The 20,945-nt window shown below is 43.9% G+C and overlaps 1 long non-coding RNA gene across 1 annotated transcript in view; it reads left to right on the plus strand.

Moving 5' to 3' along the window:
* Positions 1 to 301: 301 nt before the first annotated feature.
* The window catches only part of LOC146179356 (uncharacterized), an 88,035-nt gene continuing 67,391 nt past the window's right edge, over positions 302 to 20,945 (plus strand). The window contains exon 1 of the long non-coding RNA XR_014700920.1: positions 302 to 511. This is a non-coding gene — a long non-coding RNA (uncharacterized LOC146179356). The remainder of the gene's footprint in view (positions 512 to 20,945) is intronic.

The following is a 20,945-nucleotide window of genomic DNA, read 5'->3' on the forward strand; positions in this document are numbered from 1 at the left end:
TGAAATCAAGGAAGGTAAAATGACATTCTCATTCCTGATTTGAAACTTCATTATGGCATCATTGAAAGCTTCCTTCAAAAACCACGGCACAACGAATGCGACTGCCCAATGAAATCTTATTTCCGCTTGTGCTGTGAACAACACTACGAAGTGCATAATAGGAAATACCAAAGGCTACCTGGTAACGAAAACAAGTACTCTTGTAATGGACATTTGGCTACGTGCGTCACTAAAACAACTCTTTCGAGTCGTCAATCTACTGCCAAACACGAAAAGGCTTACTACAAAAGGCTTTGGTGAAGCGTTATTCGCTTCTTTGGCCAAGATGAGAGAGTATGCACATAGCTGCGAGATTACTCTGCTCATAGTTTCAACATTGCTGTGGCCTCCGAATCGAGTGGACGCGAATTCCATCGAAAATGTGTGGGCGCGTATGAAGTCGTGCCTTTCCTGAAAACGACCTCTCCAGGGCAACATCGGACGTGCTGTGGAACACCAGTCCTGAATAGTGGTAAGTCCTTAAAGCTAACCGAAAATATGTCGTCTCACTTTACGACGCTATGCCTAGGTGGATGTCAGAGGTCATTTCCGTAGGCGGTGACTTCAACAGCTACAAAATCAATGGGGGACGCTTAAGACACATTTCATCGATGCTATATTTTTGCGTCACTAATCGCTGTTTTGCTTTTGTTTGTTCGTGTCCATCCTAACCTATGAGCGCGCCAATATCTGGACGCGTTATTTTTGCCCTCGTCCACTAGCTTATTTGTTTTTTTTTTATGTGTGATGAGCCTTGCCTGTATACTTGGTCTCATCTGATGTTCAGTCGACCATTTTGGTTCAATGCTTTTTCGTTTTCGATAAGCTCGTTCGTACTTAAACATCAATCGACATGTTGTTAAGGGTCGGACGAAAGTTCGTCACTTAAGGCGTGGTAGTATGCTAAACAGAACTACAGTCACTTACCCAATCATAACACACATAACATAACATACCATAACATAACGTAACATAACGTACGTTATCTGTTTAATCAGATAAAACCGAGCAGTGAGCGCTTCGCTGTCTTCGGGCGCCGTCGAAATGCGCGCGTAGCGCAGTTAATTAGCAAAGCAACCTTTGGTGCCAAACACCGCATGTAATCAGCTCGTACTCTTTAGGCGAAGAAAAATATATTTCTGCAGGAAAAGATGGGCATGCGCACTGATATGCGTCGACGCCAGAAGTGCAGCGTCAGGCAGCGCGGCGATGCAGTTTTATTTGATCCTTGGCGCTTGTCATGTGTACCGACTAGTTTGATACCGATTGTACATCCGTTTGTGCTTTGGCATCAGCCGACCATGCCTTAAAGAGATAAGAATATCTTTTTACATGCACACAAGCGCCAGAACTAAATGCACCGATTACTGCGAAGTATATGCCATCGCAACAACCTGATTTTGATGCACTCGTTCTACTCGTCGCATTAATGCAGCAAACGGTTAGAAAAAGGCGAGCTTTTCAGAAAGACTCTAACATCTTATCTCAAACAAGTGGTTGAAAAGCACAATTGTTGTACTAAGAGACAAATAAATTAGAAAAATAAACACTTATTATTTCCTTGCACTTCGTTCGAAAAGGATCACACATGCAGTCACAACTCGTTCGCTCACTTCGGGGTACCCACCACAGCCAGTACACACCCGCTACAACTATGTCATGGAATATGTATCATAACATTATACTTATATTGCACTTCTTCGTAGTAGGGGCGAACTTACATATGAAATGCGACGGCTTCTGAAGAGTGATCGGCTCGCCTTCTCTATAAAACAGGAAGCTTAATTAAGCCATCTTGTCGAGTTCGCAGCTTGCATTACGAAGAAATTCTGAGACCACGCGCAAGAGTATTAACAGCGCGTATCTCATTCAATACCAACACTAAAAATAATTTCAAGCAGCATACTCAAATTTGCAAGCAATCACACCAGTTTATTTCCTTCTTCCGTGCTGGTGCCGGCGTTATAACGGCGTGGTTCAAGCGCTGTACGACACTGAATCTATTTACCACTACTTCACGTGCTTCAGAACGCCTTTTGAAGTGAAAGTGTCACACATCACGTTAGCGCATTCTGCGAAGGAAAAGATGGAAAAGACAGAAATTAGAGTTTTGGCTATCCTGATCACTCGGAAGCACGAGAGCTGAGATGGTGGCATTTTATTTGCAAAAATTTTAAATTAGCTTAGTCGCTCTATGTAGGTCGATCACACCTGGCTTATAGGTTTTAGTGCGTTAATTGAGGGAGTGTTTGATTGTGCCTAGAAGGGCTTAAATTTAGGTCAGGGTGGTCTCAGCTGAGGGATCTCAGATCCCCTACCAGTATTTTGGTAGGATTTGAGGCCTTCCGCACTCAAATATATATCACTGAAAGGTTATGAAGTAGGCAGCAGTGTTTTATTCTTGTGGTGAGTGGTGGTCTAAGTATTCCTTCTAAATTGTTAAAAAAAATCGCGATGTTTTAGTGAGAATTAATTACATACTTTATGAATCCTGAGACGGAGAAAAATAAAAAGTTGACTGGAACTCTGGAAGGCTGGAACTCATTCTCTACACACGCTAGCTTTCGTCGATTTCGTCGCTTCGCGCTGTTAAGGTGTCGACATGTAGATATGCTCGCACGAAATTACTATATATATATATATATATATATATATATATATATATATATATATATATATATATATATATATATATATATATATATATATATATATATATAGCGAAAAATGAAGACCAACGTTTGAAACAATTTATTGACGTTTCGGCTGTGGAACAGCCTTCGTCAGAATGTCGGCACTGAAATGGAAGTTACAGTGCCGACATTCAGTGCCGACATTCTGACGAAGGCTGTTCCACAGCCGAAACGTCAATAAATTGTTTCAAACGTTGGTCTTCATTTTTCACTACTATTGACCGTGGCCAAGATTTCATTTTTATGTATATATATATATATATATATATATATATATATATTGGTGAAGGTGCGCCTTGATTTCCCCGCTGCTTCATCACCTGCATCCATCTGGAGCTCCATTCTGGCCGCCGTTTGACGCCGACCACCATCGTCATAAACAAAAGCTACGCTAGATTTTCTGCGCTCCTACTATTCACACGGAATCCGCCAAAAAGAAGCTAGAATCCCGACTTCAGCGCTCCAATCAGACATTTTTCTTGTATAGAAGACGTTCCTGCACTTTGCCGGTGCATAAATGACACCATGCCAGATGCCGAGCGGGTTCAGCACGTCCTTAAAGGTATCAGGCCACTCGCCTTTAACGCCCTGGCCGTGCAGAACCCTACCACGATCGACGCCATCATATCGACTTGTCAACGCCTTGACGAACTACAGTCAATACGCCTGCAGCCTGATCCTACTTCATTTGGTTTCACGGCCGACTCTGACCTCCGTGCGCTTATTCGCGGATTAATTCGTGAAGAGCTCTCGGCTCAAGGTAATTTGTGCCAACCTGCATTTGAGCCTTATCCTTCAAGTGCCGGGCCTGCGTAGCATTTTCAAGAAGAGCTGGCCTCAATGACTTCTTTTCCCCCAACACCGGTCGCTCATACCACCTGTCATGTGCCAACGTACGCCCAGGTCACGTCCTTGCCGCCAGCAGTCGGAGGGCCTACACCACCGGCGCCTACCACTGCTCATGTCGCCGCATTGGCACCACCTGCCGCGGCGCCGACATATTACCCCACCTGGCGCCCAGCCCGCCCTGTTTGTTATTACAACGGGTACCGAGGCCATATTTCCCGTTTCTGTCGTCGTAGGCTTCAAAATGAACGCCGCGGCTACGACGCATTTGAAGCAGACTACCCTCCTCGCTTCTCCGGCTCTAACTACCGTTCATTCCCTGATTATCCCCGACGTTCACCACCCCCGCCAGAAAGTCCCGCTCCACCTTGTGGTTACAGGTAGGCCTGCAAGACGCCGTTCTCCTTCGCCTTTTCGCCGCTCAACCTCGCCGCTCCGCCAAGCTTCTCTGACGACCTCTCTCCTATCGGAAACCTGACCACTGCTGTTTTAGGAGGAAAAACTGCACTCTTCGGCCATCCCAAAAATCTTCCGGAACGTCCCTCGAATATTATTTTAGTTTGGGTTGAAGGTTTACCTGTTGAGACTTTGGTTGACACGGGCGCCGCTGTTTCTGTCATACACACTGACTTGTGCTCCCACTTGCGAAAAGTGAAAACGCCTTACGATGAACCTGAACTCAGTGGAGGTAATGGTGCAATCATGCGGCCTTCTGCTAAGTGCACTGTGCGAGTTTTTGTTGACATTGTCCGCCACCATATACAATTTGTCGTGACGTCACCGGGAGCTCACCCAATTATTTTAGGCTGGGATTTTCTCTCTGCCGCCTTAGCCAGCATTTCTTGTCGTGACAGGGTCATTTACATGAACGAGAGCGATCTGTCTTCTGAACCTCCCCGGTCAACTATCGCGTCTACCCTGTTCACCCTCCTCCGGACAGTCGTCACCGTGGCACTGAAGTTTTTACGTGTCGCGCATGAAGCCTTTTATTAGGCGCAATGCTGCGGACTAATAGAGGCTTTACAAAAGTTAGCGCCATCTAGTGACAGCAACAGAAACTGTGGGCGGCGGCCATGTTTTGTTCAGTCTGCCCGCGCCTCCCACTGAGTACGCTGTCAACGAGCGCCTTCGTGGAGCTCGTGCATGCACCGGTGGTGCACTGGAATGCTTACAAGCGATTGGTTGGTTGGTTCATGGGAAGGGAAAGGCGCAGTATCTGTCACACTTGCTCTGTGGACACCTGAACCGCGCCGTAAGGGAAGGGATGAAGGTGGGAGTGAAAGTGGATAGAGAGAAAGGGGGGCCGTAGTGGAGGGCTACGGAGTAATTTCGACCACCTGGGGATCTTTAACGTGCACTGACATCGCACAGCACACGGACGCCACTTCGTTTCGCCTCCATCGAAACGAAGCCGCCGAGGCCGGGATCCGATCCCGGGAACTCCGGCACAGTAGTCGGGCGTCTTACCACTGCACCACCCCGGCGGGGCTTCATTGCTTCATTTTTAACATCACAGCAGTCACTGCTAGCACGAAGCTCTAATCGGAATGCCAGCATGTTGCTGCGTGCCCTTCTGCAGCCAGCGCACCGTCGTAGGCGCGCACTGAAACAGGGTATACTCGTGTATGCGACCTCTCGTTTGCAAATATAATCGGTCTACAAGTGTCACTTGCATCATGTCAAGGATTACTGCACCTCCCTCTGACTGGGAGCTAGCTCACAGAACGTGACATCACCTAAAACAGCAATATTGTTTTGCATGCTATGGAGCCTTGTGAACTTGAAGGATAAGCTTATGCTGCGAAGGAGGACACGGGAGAAGGAGAATGCATGTATAACGAACGCTATAGTACAAATACGTTATTTGAAAACTTTTTACGTAGATTGCATTCGTCATTGTGTATTTGACTTAAGACAAGGGCATGATTACCGAAACTAATTTTCACAGTCCTATGAAATGGTAGTGCTTGGAGCAGAGAGCAATACGTTTGCGCCCGAGGTGCGCGTTTCACGCTGAAAAAGCGTCTGCCAAACCCGCGGCGTCTAGCAAAGCGGAAAAAATGACATCCCACTAGTGTGTTGTAATATGCTCACGTCTATCTCGTTCTGAAAGATGTTATCACGTGATGATACATGCGAAGTCCGGTCCGCGTCTAGAGCGCTTAGCTCAGGTTTGGATTCTGTGCCTTTATACCTGCCAGCGTGGCGATAAAATAACGAAACGTGCGTTTCACTTTTGTGTGCTTTGTCGAGGACAGCCACCTGAAATTCAGTTGATATTTTAAATAAGCCGATTTCTTGTTTATTCTTTTTGTCAGATAGTAGACATTTGAAGCCTTAACTTCATATGAAAGCGCGGACATGGGAAGCGCTTCGGTAAAAAGGAACTCGGCTGAAACGAAAAGAAATTTGAGAAGCCAACTCAAATTACGGCGAAGTGTTAGCGCTTGGTGCAACTGGCTGTGTTCATAAAGTCAGATTTATATTATATCATATTCTTATAAAAAATTAGGAGACACTTTAGCTGCGTCGTTAAGGGTATGACGCAATAGCGTCTCTCTCTCACACACACACATGCACACACACACATGATGTTTTCTTTCTTCACGTTTTAAATTTTTAGTTCTCTTATTTATCTTATATTTCTTTTATCACTTCTTCCTTGTCTTTGTTTTTATTCTATTTATTGTTTTATATTTTTATGCACAAACACCCAGCACCAGAAACTATCGACTTTCCATTCTGAGCAATCTGACACCTTTGAACGCATTCTTCAATTATTTCAATCAATTATACATTCTAATTTTTTTTCATTAGCATCACCAAGCACTAAGCAAATAAATTCGCGATCGTCTCTTATAGGCGTTCAAGTAAACAGCAAAGGCACACAGACAGAAAAAATTCTCCACATTATAAAACTTTGGATACTGTGTCTGGATAGGGATGACGCTACGCGGATCGGCGAGGGGCCCATGCACCACACGTTGAGCAGTTTGTAACTGCGCTCGGCAGCGCGGCTCGTGGGCCCCTCCACGCCTCGGCTGTAAAAATATGCATCTAGGCATCGCTGACAAAAACCGCCTGGGACAGAAGAAAGGTCCAAGCACAGCACACTACGAGACAAGCGCGGACAGAACGGCGGGCGCTGACGGACGGACACGGAGTGAACGGATGGAGCGAACAAAATATGGCCGCCAGAGCAAGATCGACGTGCCGCTCATAGTTGCCAGACTTACTTTTGTAAACCCTCTATTGCGGCCAGGCTGGCCGCTTCAACTGTGCGGGCGAAATAGTGTGAGCACTGTGTGGCGCTTCATCTTCCACACGGGTGAACGTGCTGCTTCATCTTCATCCTGCTCTCTCTTGTAGATATCCATCGTCATCGCAGAGTGTGGGTCGCTACAGTCAACGTTTTTAGATTAGGGTCTAAAAACGTTGGCTGCAGTGTGCGACCAGGGCTTCAGGTCTGCAATGAAACCTGATCCGCCAAGCCCTACCTTCGCGTTGCCTTAGAAAATATATGTATATATTTTTTGTTTCCTTGTGGTGAAAATTGGCTATATCTATCCCAACTTAGTGGACTGACTTTCTATTTTAAATTTCTTTAATGTTCCCCCTACTTCTCTATATTGTGCTTAAAGTACTCAATGTTTACAAAAATATAACTTAAATTATTTATTCTTGTAGAATCTTCATGACGCCAGCCGTCGCGATTGTTCAGAAACACGGCTTATCCTTCATATCATTATATGAGAGGTCCCACGAAATAGATTAGCTGTTTTACGTCGAATACTGTCCAGGACACTGACAGAGCGTATGTTTCATCTTTTTTTCGATTGTGTGATCATAAATTGAGCAAAAAACCACATGATTGTTTCCTTAAAAAAATGTGTGAAACATGCTGTCAAGCGGTTTCTCACTTTTCCCCTCTTAATTTCCCTCCCCATTTGAGCTAGAGTTACAGAGACCCCGTCCGATGAAGCCAAGCATTGTTTAATCTATTGCCTATTGTTTTCAAAATGTGCGATGTTTACTTTCGGTTGCCGCAGCATATATGTTCGCACTCGATGCACTGTATATGCATAAAAAATATATAAAATAGACATATAAAATAGATGCTCCATTTATGTGCCTGTCATCTTCGCCATTCATCACCTTATCATCCCCAAACCAACGGTCTAACTGAACGCACTAACCGTACGATAACTAACATGCTATCCATGTACGTCGACGCAGGTCATAAGAACTGGGACAGTGCACTACCGCTCATTACCTACGCTTTCAACATCTCCCGTCATGAGACCACTGGCTTTAGGCTACTCTTCCTGCTCTATGCTCGCCACCCACGATATACCCTGGACACCATCCTCCTGTTTTCAGCCACTAGTTTCACTCTGTAGCCGAGCCAATCTGCTTTGCCGAAGAAGCCCGCCGGCTTGTCCGCGTTCAATCTTAGCGTCCCAGGATCGCTCGAAAGCACGGAGCGATGCCGACCACCCTCACGTTATTTACCAGCTTGGATATTTGGTCTTGCTGTGGCGGCCTAGCAGGAGGCGGGGTCTGTCACAAAAGCTGCTGTGCCACTACGATGGACCATTTGTCGTTCTTGCCCAACTTAGCGAGCTCAATTATCGTATCGCTCGCCTATTTTTTTCTCTCTGCAAGCGTTGTCCGCGGGTCCGTTGTTTCTGGGAAAAGAAGGGGGAGCTACTGGGTTCGGAGTACAAAGCCCTTTCCTTCCGAGCGCACCAAAAGCGGCCGACGCTCTGCGAAAAGTGAAGTCGCCCACGCCGTCCGTTGAAAGCCTTATCAATCACGTGACGATCGGTGTTTAAGTCGTCCAGCATGCTTCGGCTGCGTCGGGGGAAGTGCGACGCTAAGAAATGGAGACAAGAGAAGATGAGGAGTGGACACAGCTAGATCTTCGACATTTGTTCTGCGTCAGAAAGAACCTCGCCCTTAACAATATATTCAGGACTAAAACAATGCCTTTACTCCAATTTTTCCTTTTTTTTTGTTTGAAGTATCAATGTTTCATGTAAAACTGTTTTTTTTTATGGCAGCGATAATCAATTTTCTTGATGTCACCACCCATTGATGTCACCACCAATTTATTGCGACGTTGAGAATGAGATAGAATCGCTGTTCATGTCTTAACACTTGAACAGTACTTATAGAAAGCCGAAGAGTGCATTCAAATAATCTACTAGGGCTGTGTTCGTTTTTTGCCAAATGTTGCCTTATTGAGTAAACTATTATTATATGCCCTCAAAAGGATGTGTTACTACAAAACATTGGTGTGGATGATAATATGTGTACAATTATGCAGCAATGCCGCCGCTTGTGATAAAAATAACCAACCTGATGTTGTGAGCATCGTCCTGGTGAGTACCTTGGGAATTCCCTCTTGCCTGCTCATATTTTAGGGGGTTAATACTTTAAGCGTTAGTTTTAACCATTATACTAGCAAGCACTCTCTTTGTTTAGTTTGTGTGCTCTAGCGTTTTCAAGTGGCACAGAGTATGAGAGGCGACGTAGTTGAGGGCTCCAGAAAAATTGAACCATCTGGGGATTTTAAACTTTCCCTGATATCATATTGTAATTGGTGCCTTGCGTTCTGCCGAGCGTAACGCGGCTTGCGCGGCTGGGACTGATCCCGAGTAGCCCGAATCCGTATTCGAGAACTTGAACCAGTTAGCCACATGCGAAACAGTAACATAGTTTTTGATATTTGTATTTGTTGTTATAATTCTACCACTTGCTTTCAGTTAGACGTCCGAGATCCAAGTAAGCTCTTTCATTAGCATCAGAAACAATGTTAAATCTGAACTACGTGGCCCCACATTAAGCAAAACGTTGTAGATAGTGCCTGTTCAGGGATAAAAATACAGCCGTTGGTGTGATGTGAAGTTTAAGTATGAACAGAACTTACTACCCCGAACGTGAGGCTATATTGTGTATTCTAACCCGCTATGATGGCTCCGTAGTTAGGGCGCTCTACAAGTGAGTCGGGATACGCGAGTCCTATCCTGATTTTGGTGGCAACATTTTGATGGAGGTGAAACATTGGCCCCCGTGCTGTGCGCTCACATTCCATGCGAAAAACACCTTCAGCTGGTCGACAATGCTCGGAACCAATAACTGCAACGTTCCTCACAGCGTGGCACACTTTAGAACGTTAAATCCCAATATTAAAAAAAAAAGAGGAGCACTGCAGCTGGCTGAAACCAGACGCTCTTTACTGTCATGGAGTGTTCCTCTGGGTATTTGTATATATCATGTAAACAGTTATTAACAAAGAATTATGCAGATGTTTAATATCCACTTTAAGGCCAAGTTCATTTATTCATTAGGTTGTAGACTGGGTTTAGGGGCAACAGACCTTGTTCTCTTTATTAACGTGCCTTCTGCATGATCGGTTTTTCTATCATTTAGAGAAAACTGAAACGTCGTTTCCGAACTTACTGTCTTATAATATAGGAGTGGTGTGCCGACAAAAAGCAAGCAAAAAAGGCTTGACGAACGTTGACGCACCCCAAAAACAGTTTACAGCAGTATTCACAAACAATGCGTAATATTAGTTGCACATGCAGTAACAGTCTATACAATACAATAGTAGCAACTACATAAGAATGAGGCATAAAACAGCACGCGAAACACTTAAATATCAATAACACAAAAAAAAGTAGAAATCACAGTGACACAACATTGTTGGTACTGCTTTGGTATACATCAATCTGGTTCATTATTTAGTAAATAGGAAGAGTATGACGGCGTAGCTTTTACCGACTACAATTGGGTCTAATTTCAGGCATTGTCAATATAAAACGAGCGCAAGTAGAATAATTCTGGTCTTTCACTTTTAAAAGCGACAGCTATGTAATGAATGAACTTTGTTTTAAATAGTAGTTATGTAGCTCCTAAAAGGTACAGTGTCATACAGCTGGGGATGACGCAAGTAGAATAATTCTGGTCTTTCACTTTTAAAAGCGACAGCTATATAATGAATGAGCTTTGTTTTAAATAGTAGTTTTGTAGCTCCTAAAAGGTACAGTGTCATACAGCTGGGGATGACGATGATGCCAAGTGCCCCAAAGATCGGTCAAGTGTGTTCGCATCATGAACAGTTAGTAAGAGTACAAAAGAGGGGTTTATTGGGAGTTATTCGGAGGACTGGAGACAGCAACCGGTGACACAAGACGATCGTAGATTGAAGCTCAATCTCGTCCGAACAAGACAGTCCGAGCTTCAAATGCTCGCTCCAGCTGATCGACCAGGAGCCCAGCAGTCTTCATCGTCGTTTGCGTGGGCGCTGTATCATCTCCTCATTACACTACGAATAACTCCCTTCTGAAATAAATGCAGATGTTTAATATTGTTTAAAGACGTGGTAACCCACCACCACAGAGCAATAATTTACATTCAGACTTGGTTAATTGCTTGTGATTGCCTTTTTAAGTAGTGACAACTGCAAAGCAAAGAAAACAATGAAACTTTCCGGGGAAAGGACGTTCGTGAAAAAAACAAACAAACAAACAACAACAACAAGAAAAAAAGAGTGAGTAGGTGGGAGAAAGGTGGGGTTGTCGGCTGTGGGATGGCCTTGAGACATAGACAAAAACAAGCAAAAAAGAACGGAGCTTGCTAGGTCAGTGTGCGTTCAAATAGATGCATGGAATATGGTGTATCCATAAGAGTAGAGGTGGGATTTCTTCATAGTAGGTTAGCAAAGTAAGAAGCCATCAGGGTTTTCAGATAGTAACGGGAGATGGTAACGGGATGGTAACGGGATGGTAATGGGATGGTCGTGGTAGTCGGTTGTTGTGAATACGCCCCGTCCTAGTCGCGTGAATTGTAAAACCGTCATCTTTCTCTTTAAAGAGGTTGTCAAACGAAGGTTCTACCCCATAACATGTTAGCAGTGGCGTTATGCAGAATTTTCGAAACGCTCCCTCTCTTCAGCTCTATTAAAAGAACACAAAAATATAAGTGGTGATGAGAATCCTGGGTAAGTGTGCTAAATGCCCTATACAATAAATGTTTGTTTAAAATTCGCGATTATAGATAGTTAGGGAGGCCTGAGATAATAAGTTATTAATAAAATGGGATAAGTGGCAAATTATTTGAAAAGGGGTTATTCGGTTTGGGAGGCATGTATGAAGGCACAGGTCCTAGGTTTCTGTTTAAAACCCTCTTCAATGGTATTCCACCTGCGAATAAGAGTCACGTTGTTCACGTCCTCTAGTGCTTCAATGCAAGCTTGGAGAAAATTACTTGTAGGGAATCAAAACATTGCTTCGCTAGGGTTTTGCCGGGTCATTTGGGGATACCACAGCGTCTATTTGGTCACAATGCGTGAAGAAAAACGCAGTAGTGTCATCTTGCTTGGTTTCCGCGAAAAAGGGCCCTACCAGACTGTGCTCTTCAATCCTAACCAGAATCCGTTGTTTTTCCGGTTAACTCCAAACTTGCCTCATGTAGTGCAGCTATGCCCTTCTATGTGGCTCTCGTTGTCGCTTCCTCCGACAACCACGTTCTCAATTCTGCTGAGCAGAAACTTCATCCGATGATCCGCACATCATTGAGCATGCACGTCAAATCACCACACCTTCACGAACCTTGTCAAAGCACGCCTCCGTCTTATATTTCCCTCAGTCGTGATTCGTAATGGTTTCTATGGTCTCGCGGCCGCCATAAGATCGACACCGGATCTGCCCACCCTATCCGCCAAGAGTCGTACCACGTGTCCCCGTCCGAGCACAGGATCCTCAGCAAGTCCATGATGTGTTGAAGCGGCACCGTAATTCAGGGGTTCTCGAGACCTTGGGCGGCTCCGGTGAAATTTGCGAAAAAATACTCAACATGGTAGTTCTTAATCGGCTACCACCGACTCATCTCCGTCACAAAAAAAAAAACGAAAAAAAAACAAAAACGGACGTATATTCTCTACAGCGCATATCGACGATGCCATAGGCCACATAATGTCTGTGTGTTATTCCTTCGGTTGTTTTCACGGTCGCGGTACTAGAAAAGTTTGATAGACCCTGCGGACAGGGCGAAAACACTGTTTATTACGCCGGGCATGCCTATTTCAAATTATTGTGCACGATGCTCTTCAATTGCTGTAATGCGCCGACAACAGTTCCAAGATTTATGGACACGCTACTACATTTCCTCTAAAGGTAAACCTGAATGCTACTTAGGTGACGATGTTATTTTTGTTTGTACATCCACCGAACATAACAAGCTGCCCGCCGTTGACTTAAAATGCGTGTAGAAGGCTGGGCTTACTGCAATTGTAAAACAAATGGGGGTCGAATCCGTGCTTCGCTTAGATTATTCCGCTGCAGGAATGCATGCATGAATAAAGTACAGATTGTCAAGAAACATTGTTTTAATCACATATGTGTTGCTGCGTTATCGCGCAGGACGGCGAGCAGCGGCAAGTGATAACTGTAGTAACATACATATATAGTTCACGGTGGTCACATTGACTTGTCGTGCAAATATATAATCATTACAAGATACACTTAAGTGACTTGAAGTGGTCTATTACCAGTTGTGACCACAAGTAGTTCGCGCACGAAAACTGGCAACCACTGCGATTTCTCTTCGTCGACATATAAAGTAACCGAAGGTAATTCGTTGATCATTCGGTCTTCTTCCGTGGTTACGGTTTACGCATGTTGCTTCCGAAGGTGTTCGTGTTTTCGTCGAACGCTTTCTCGGTGATCGGCAGCGGCAATCTTGGGAGGTTCCAACAATGACGAGGCCAATATGTGAGCTTATAGAGTCTTAGCAAAGCAGGTGGCAGTTTACGAGTTGGATATGGGAAAGAAAAAATGTGTCATTCATACACGAAGTCGACATGGCGAGGTTGATCTGCATTGGTGGACCGAATTGTACGTGGCTGAGAATGAGAGCTGAAAATGTAGCCGTTAAACACATTCCTTGATTAAAAGTGCTGTTTCGGCAAACTTCGTTCTTCCTTATATTTGATGATCTTATAACTTCAGGCTGTTAAAACATTATATGAAATTCATCCCGACCCAGATATAGATTCCGGCTTCAAGAAATCTATATTAGCGTAACTGCGCGGCCTATAGTCAAGCGTAATGTTTGTAAAAAAAAGGTGGAGCTGCGATCGGCAGCGACATAGCGTGTAGGCAAAAACGCAGCGTGCCTACATTGCGCCAAGTGACACTGCCTTCGAAACCAGCTCGCGCGTGTGAATATTCTGAAGCGCAAGTTTCGCTTGTGCATAAAAATTGTTTGGTTTATACCTGGAGAGTACTTCAGCACCTCTGGAGCTAATTACTGCTGGAATTACATGGCGAAGAGCTGCACAGCGCGCGGCTATGGTGGGCGGCTGTAGTGTTTGATTACGTGAAACGAAAATGAGAAAGCGCAATATATAAGAAAACCTAATAGTCAACACTGCTCAACTACCGGGTCTATTGCTAGCGCTTGAAAAAAGGACAGCGATATGATTGACTGGAAGCGTGTTTTCATATGACGACTCTATTGATGGGCTTTCTGCTGTTCCAAGCACCTTCACTCTAAAGAACATTACCCGCAAATGTAGGGAACTAGAAATTGTATTTCTAGCTGACTGTGTCTGCAACTTAAGTCACAGAATGTAACCGAATAAGAAGAACTCAATCTTTTAGTTCTTCGTAACCTTCGCCCACAATGCGCTGCCAACTTGTTTTATCCTGCTCCATAAAAAAGCAGTTTCACGTCTGTTTTATCGTACAGACGTGTCAAGGTCATTGCCAGGTTAATATATACATGAAGTCTTTTAAGAATGCTCTCATTTTGCTCTCTTCGCTCTATAGGAGAGGGGCATGAACGCAAATGAAATGATCCACGATCGCTTGCATTCAAATTTAAGCTATCTACTGATCTTTTTTAATATACTTTAAACAATTTCATTAAAATGCGCGTCATCTTATTCTTATTTTGCACCCCTCATTGCCGAATCAACTTTGGGACATTAAACTCCATATACCATATATACTATACTTAAATATCCTGCTCGATCAGAGCTAGGTTGTACGTGGATATTTAATTCATTTGTCAGGCTCCTAATGACCTTAAAAAAAATTGAATAACCTGAGAAACCTCACTGCGTGACTTTTCCGGGATCCTAACAATGTTTACTCGCTTTCAAGGACCGGTGATGATCAGTCACGCATTGAAACTCGCGAAATTGAAAAAGAGAGAAAGCTACTTCACAACTACAGGACTGTTTCGAAAATATCATGTTGGAGCGACCACTCAAGTTAACTGCAGTTACCTTTGCAGCAGCGTTTGTGTCCTTTTTTGTGCAAACATGTACATGGGCAGTACTGCAGGTGAGTGAGATGTCACAGCGCGTCTTTCCTGCCTTCGATTAAGAACATATACGGACACGGAATATCGCGTCAAAGCTTATGAATTTATAGTATATACAACAAAACGTGCACGACCTGCAGGAATTTGTTACTGCGCTCTTTGTTGTGCGGCCGAAAAGCAACAACGAGAATTAAGAGTTGAAAACTACCTGATCAAGTTTCAGTGCAGAAGTGCAACGCATGTTAGTCGCGAAGGCAATCCGTCGCCGAAGGCTCTATACTTGTCGCACTCAACATTGCTGCTCTTCACTCTCATCTTTATCCGACTGCCAGAAATATGCGAAAACAAATGCCATTTTATTTATTTTTTTGCCTCGTGGTGCAATAAACCGCATCACAGGTTTGCAGGAATATCGAGAATTATGCTGGAAAACACGGCAAGCGCCGCGCATCCAATGTAGACGGCCCGGTCTTTTGCCTACACCCCGAAAGTCACTGCTGCCGCCAGCGCCGCCGCATCTCCACTGACGTCACGGGCTGAGGCTTGTCTATAGGGTAGCGTAACTTATTGGGGATTGAAGGGTCTCTAAGGGTTCAATTCCTCATCTTAAAGAAGCTGGCGTAGCTAGATGACAGCTTTGGCCGACTCGGGCTTGTCGTGCAGTCTTGTGACGTCACACAGCCCATTGATCCTTCAGAGCTTGGACATGCAACCTGATAAATGACACCTGCCACAGGCATTATCATAATTTTAACGCAGATGAATTATTATATGCATTCTTGAATTTCCTCGAGGTGGCCCAGAAGCCTGCTGACCGCTGCTTCATGCTACGTAGTAATGTGGGCAGCCGGCCTTTTCACGCACTAGGCTGCTCACGCTGCACTTCAGATGTCATTTTGGCAGTCTTTATCTTATCAGACAAAGCTGCACTGACCACTTGTTCATTCCAAAAAAAAGATCCTAATCCTGCCGGAAAATATACCTCGCTGAACATGACATAACTTGGCAAAGCAAAGCTACCCGAAGCAAAACTTCCTCAAATATGAGGTAAACTTTGCTTCTGCATGTATATCATCTTAATCAACTAATAGTGCCCCAAATGTCCTCTGATAATACCATTCCAGATATTCTGGAGTGCGGGGCCTTTATCGTTATCACACTAAAACGTTCCTTTTTTGAGCGACGTTCACTGCTGACGGGGGACAGACGGCTGTAGTAGATGTCCCGTAAAGCTGAATATAGCTGAGTTCAAAGTAGCGAGATCGGTGCACACTGAAGCACCTAACTCCCCGAGATGGGCTACCTTATTGTGTACCGTTGCCAGGAATAATTTTTCTCTCACCCTTTCTCTTATAATATCATTCTGTTGGCTCGCCCAGAACGGGTTTAAGACCTTCACGTTCATTTTCTCCAGGCGGAGCACGAAGGGTCATAAGTTGATCAGAGGCCATGCACTTCTAGCGTCGGCTGTGATTCGCCTGAAAATTACTGCTGCGTAGTGCAAAGCCGTGATCAAAAGCTTGGGTACTGTAACATACGTCCAGTGAACGGCGAGAGTTGCAGCACTTCACTTCTTAGGAATAACGAGAACAACAACCTCTACGCAATGTACCTTTTTGGGTGCTCTTGTCAGCAGCCAGGTAAGCAGCAAAGACATTTTTTCGTTCTCATAGTTTTAATCGCTCATCTTTCATAATTAGTAATCGAGAACCAATAGGGCGTAGTATGTACAATTCATCGTGCCAATAGGATCCAATGATCGTGATGGTTTGGATCCCGATCTCGCCCCTTGTCTCGGGTGGGATGTCGTCTGATGTACACTGTCGTCTCAATATACCGCACAACCCACGGTGCAGTCAGCAGTCAATCATATCACCTGCCAACGATTGCAACAACGTCAACGCCAACCCCGTATTTTATGCAGAAATGCATCTTTAACGCTATCGCGTTTCAGGCAGAGTGCGGTATGGGTGCAAAACATGCTATCAGCCTCTTGGTAATATATTCTTTACAGGCGTTTAAGGCGCAGGGAGGCAAACTCAAAAAATAAGAATAAATTTCACTCTTTTTCATAAATAGCTTAATTAACGAAAAGCTACTTGCCCACTTGTACTGAGAAAAAAACATGGGGTTATAGTGTTTTTGCGTAGCTTTGTGGTTGGCCGAAAAGCAGAGCATTTGTGCGCCTTCTCGAAAATGTGCCGCGGTCTTTTCACACCGCCGAAGTTTTTCTGAAATATAAAATAGTTCTCAGACCAAACATGTTTTCATATCGTCTTCGTCGAGTTTTTAAGCAAGAATTATCTAATCACAAATGTTTTCTTCAAACACTAGCCGAGTTAGAAAACCGAACTCCGATGTACCCAACAAGAAGCAACAACCAATGGCAAGTAGCAACTTATCGAACTTCATAGGGTCTACATATTATAGAAAATAGGCACCCACGATTACTCAATGAACTTTTAGAAGAGAATACAAATTTGAGTGCTATATATCTCGTACAAACGTGTAGCGGAACTGTTCATGTCGCACACATAGATTTTTCTTTTTTCTCTGATTTTATTCCTTGTTTAGCCTTGTTGCTTATGCCCCAGTACACCCTTGTTCATTCATATGCATATTTTGGGATAGTGCTATTTCTTTTATGCTTTGCCCCATAATCTAATGATATCAAGGACTGCCATTTCTACACAATTGTCTTTTTTTCTCTCTTTCTATTCGATGGTGTGCCTTTCACCTCAGAGTACTACAGCATGATCACTTGTGCTGCCTTCGGGCTTTTTTTTCAACAAGTGTTCATTTTGATCTTCCGTGCTGCTGCTAAGAAAGCGTAAGAGATCCAGGGCTTTGTCAATTCGTCAACGGGCAGCTTTTACTCCGGGCCCCCTGTCATAATGTACGATATGATAGGGAAATAAATATTATTACGCAAAAGGGCCATGCGGCGGCCAAGCATCGCAAGCGGAGGTATGTGCTATATGTAGAAGGGAACATATCAACTCTCATTAGAAAATTATAGCCAGTTGGGGCGTACTAGAGGAGGATGAGAGGACGAATTATTTATTTATGTGCATCTTCGCTTTGAGACTAGAAAAATAATGTGGATAAGGAAGAACGCCGAAAAAAAGACTACATGGTTTCAGTGAGAGCAGCGGGCAAATATAAGGCACATACAGCAGCCAGATTGCCGGGCCAACCGATGGGCGAGGCTGCCCCATCTATATGCCATGAGTCGACGCTCTCAGTTTTTCATAAAATTCATTTCATGCAATACCTACACTCGAAGACGCGACCAGCTTTCGTTTTTGTACGTTTCCTCTCTAACCAAACACGATAATTATTAGCTGTGGCGCCAAGAGAAGCTCCAGTATACTAATTTCAGTAATATTCTAGCTCCATTTTATCCTTTGCCATTAAATCCGGTGATAATTTTGCCACAGACCTTAGTAGAGATTGTCTCCTATCTCGGTTAACCGCCCCGCCTTTCCTTCTCCTTCTCCTCCTCCTCATAAAGCAAGAAACTCAATGCGCTGGATATATACGCGTTCCTCTGAATACCAGAAGTTTTGCAACTTGGATGGCGACATGTGCCCAGAGGTTAAGATAACATAAGTGATTTGGCTTATATCTGAAATCTGGCCCGCCTGACGCAGGCAAGAAGAATTGAAGGCCACTGGAAGGTAATCGGGGACGGTATATTTAATTCGAATTTTCGCCTTAAATTACGATACGCAATATATGCAGCCATATTTGATTGCATGTATATACATTAGGGTCACCGCAAAAATTTTGCTTTGTCAATATGTTGCGTTTCCACGAGAAGTGAAGCCAAAGGGGCGGCATGCGCTAGTGTTAACTACAACTCACAAACACTACGTTTCTCCTTCAGATTACTACTGCCACAAACATGACCAGCGCTATGAATTGGGCGTTTGTATGGCATCAAAATAAAGTCTATCGAAGACTGGGATAGGACGAAAACTGCAACCTGTTTTCTCAAGTGGTTGAAATCTTGCACTGAATAAAGTTACGCTTGGTTAATGAAACCAATCAATCGTTCACTCAACTTTTATTTCCAAACAGAAATACACATAAAGGTATGCTGGTCAATCTAAGAATGCAGTGCTTGTGCAAATGTGCTGCAGGCTGTAATGCGATGTATGTTCGGTCTACAACTCGATAATTGCATATGTCAATTAATATTACATCTTACCTTTTCAACTTTCTTTTACTCCCGAGAATTTCACAGACATGTCGTTTGATGGAACCAAACAGAGGTATGTCCGTACCGAGCGTTGAAAATGCTTTGGTGAATAAAATTATTATAAGAAGAGTTTTTTTCAACAGCTTGTGTCACTTTTAAGAGCATGGTACAAAACTATATCATTATTTTGATAATTAATTGTCTGCCACGTTATGCTCCATTATGAATTATGTATTGTGCTTAGTCGTGTTACGTGCCAACTATGTCCTGCGATAGGCAGTCTCGGGTATTTTGGATGCAGAGAAGCACTAAACTGGTGATGTAAGTGTCCCGCAGTCATCTGTCAACTGCCCCCTGCAAATGTAGGCTCGTGATACTGAGAGGCTTCACATGGTCGACGCCGAATGGCCAGACGCAAGTGGAAAATAAATGCGGTGACCAAATAAGGCCCGCGGCTGATAGCTGGCAGAAAATTTTATGGCTGGTACAATACCTGTCCCTGCAGTTTGGCCACTTGGCCCTGCGCCGAAGAGACGCGCATTGTCTCAAAGTGAAATACTAAGGGTATAGGTGCCTACTGAAAAGAAGAAATTGGTAACGAATGTATTCTATTGATAATGTAAGTGAAATTCATTGCATTTTTAATGCATCTGATGATCTGGCCTCGTGAGGCCCCGAGTGTCAATCGTTCATAACGTGTCCCATTGGTTTTCTTGGTCAGTTTTAAACTGAAAATGCAAACGAAGGACGAAAGATTTAAAGAAAGGTTTTGGCCGCGCATCAGAAGATTGAACTATTCAATTGAATATTTGTGTTAGAGTCCCGTGAATATTACACAGTTGCCTCATATTTGAAACTCATGTCTAAGAAGCATGGTTTGACTTTCAAGGTTTTGTAAAATTTCAGAGTTCTTTTTTTTTCAGTTTTAAAATATATTACCAGTTATCGTCTTTGAACAAATGTTTATCTTGCGTATGTATACTGCGCGATGTCAGTGTTCATTATATAGCTTCAAGGAACTGCAAAAAGAAATTTTGAATATATGATTTGAAATTTTAGCCACAGGTATTCTTTCCAAGTATTTGTATTCAGCGGTGTACAGTGTGTAGTCTCAGGAAAGATGGCTTATCTCCGCCGCAAATCAGCTGCAGTACACGACTGAAATCAAAGATAGTATCCCTCTAGTTTACCCTGTCATGTGTTATCTGCATGCAATTGATTTCCTCAAAGCACAAGCGTCACTAAAACGGCACTTTCTCTTGTATTCTTGCAGAAGGAATCTATCGACGTGGTCTTTATGAGTGCTCTAGCCAAATTTAAAAGCTTTGCTCGTTGCCGGTAATGCACAAATAACTTTTTTAAAACAGCTCCTGGCAACCGCTCGCAACTTGCAAGCGATCAGGGGGGCGCGCTGTTCCCGCGACCTCCCATATGACGTTAAGCAGCCTTGCGAGGTCATCGGGGATTACTTACTGGATGCGGGGGCGAAGTGTGGTGGGGTGCCGTCGTGGCTTGTTTTCTTCATTTTTTTTTACCTTCGTGCCGGCGTGCATTGAATTCAGAGAGAACAGGCGGAGGGTCATAATCGATCGGCTATATTTTTGGTGTTAGTGACACTAAAAAATCCAACAATTAGCGTTTAGAGGATAGAGCCCTGATGGAATACCTGTTGCGTGTGTGCATCTTCTAGTTTTAGTAACTTGCTTTTCATGGGTACTTTAAGCTCACCCGCTCACCTTACGTTCTACATTGAGGGGGCTAGATGAGATTAAGATCAATAGCCCTGGATTAACTACATCGAACGAATGTATCTGTGTGTCCTAGAT

Source organism: Amblyomma maculatum, chromosome 9 (assembly GCF_055883805.1).
Source record: "Amblyomma maculatum isolate TAMU_Amacu chromosome 9, ASM5588380v1, whole genome shotgun sequence".
Classification (NCBI taxonomy): Eukaryota; Metazoa; Arthropoda; class Arachnida; order Ixodida; family Ixodidae; genus Amblyomma; species Amblyomma maculatum.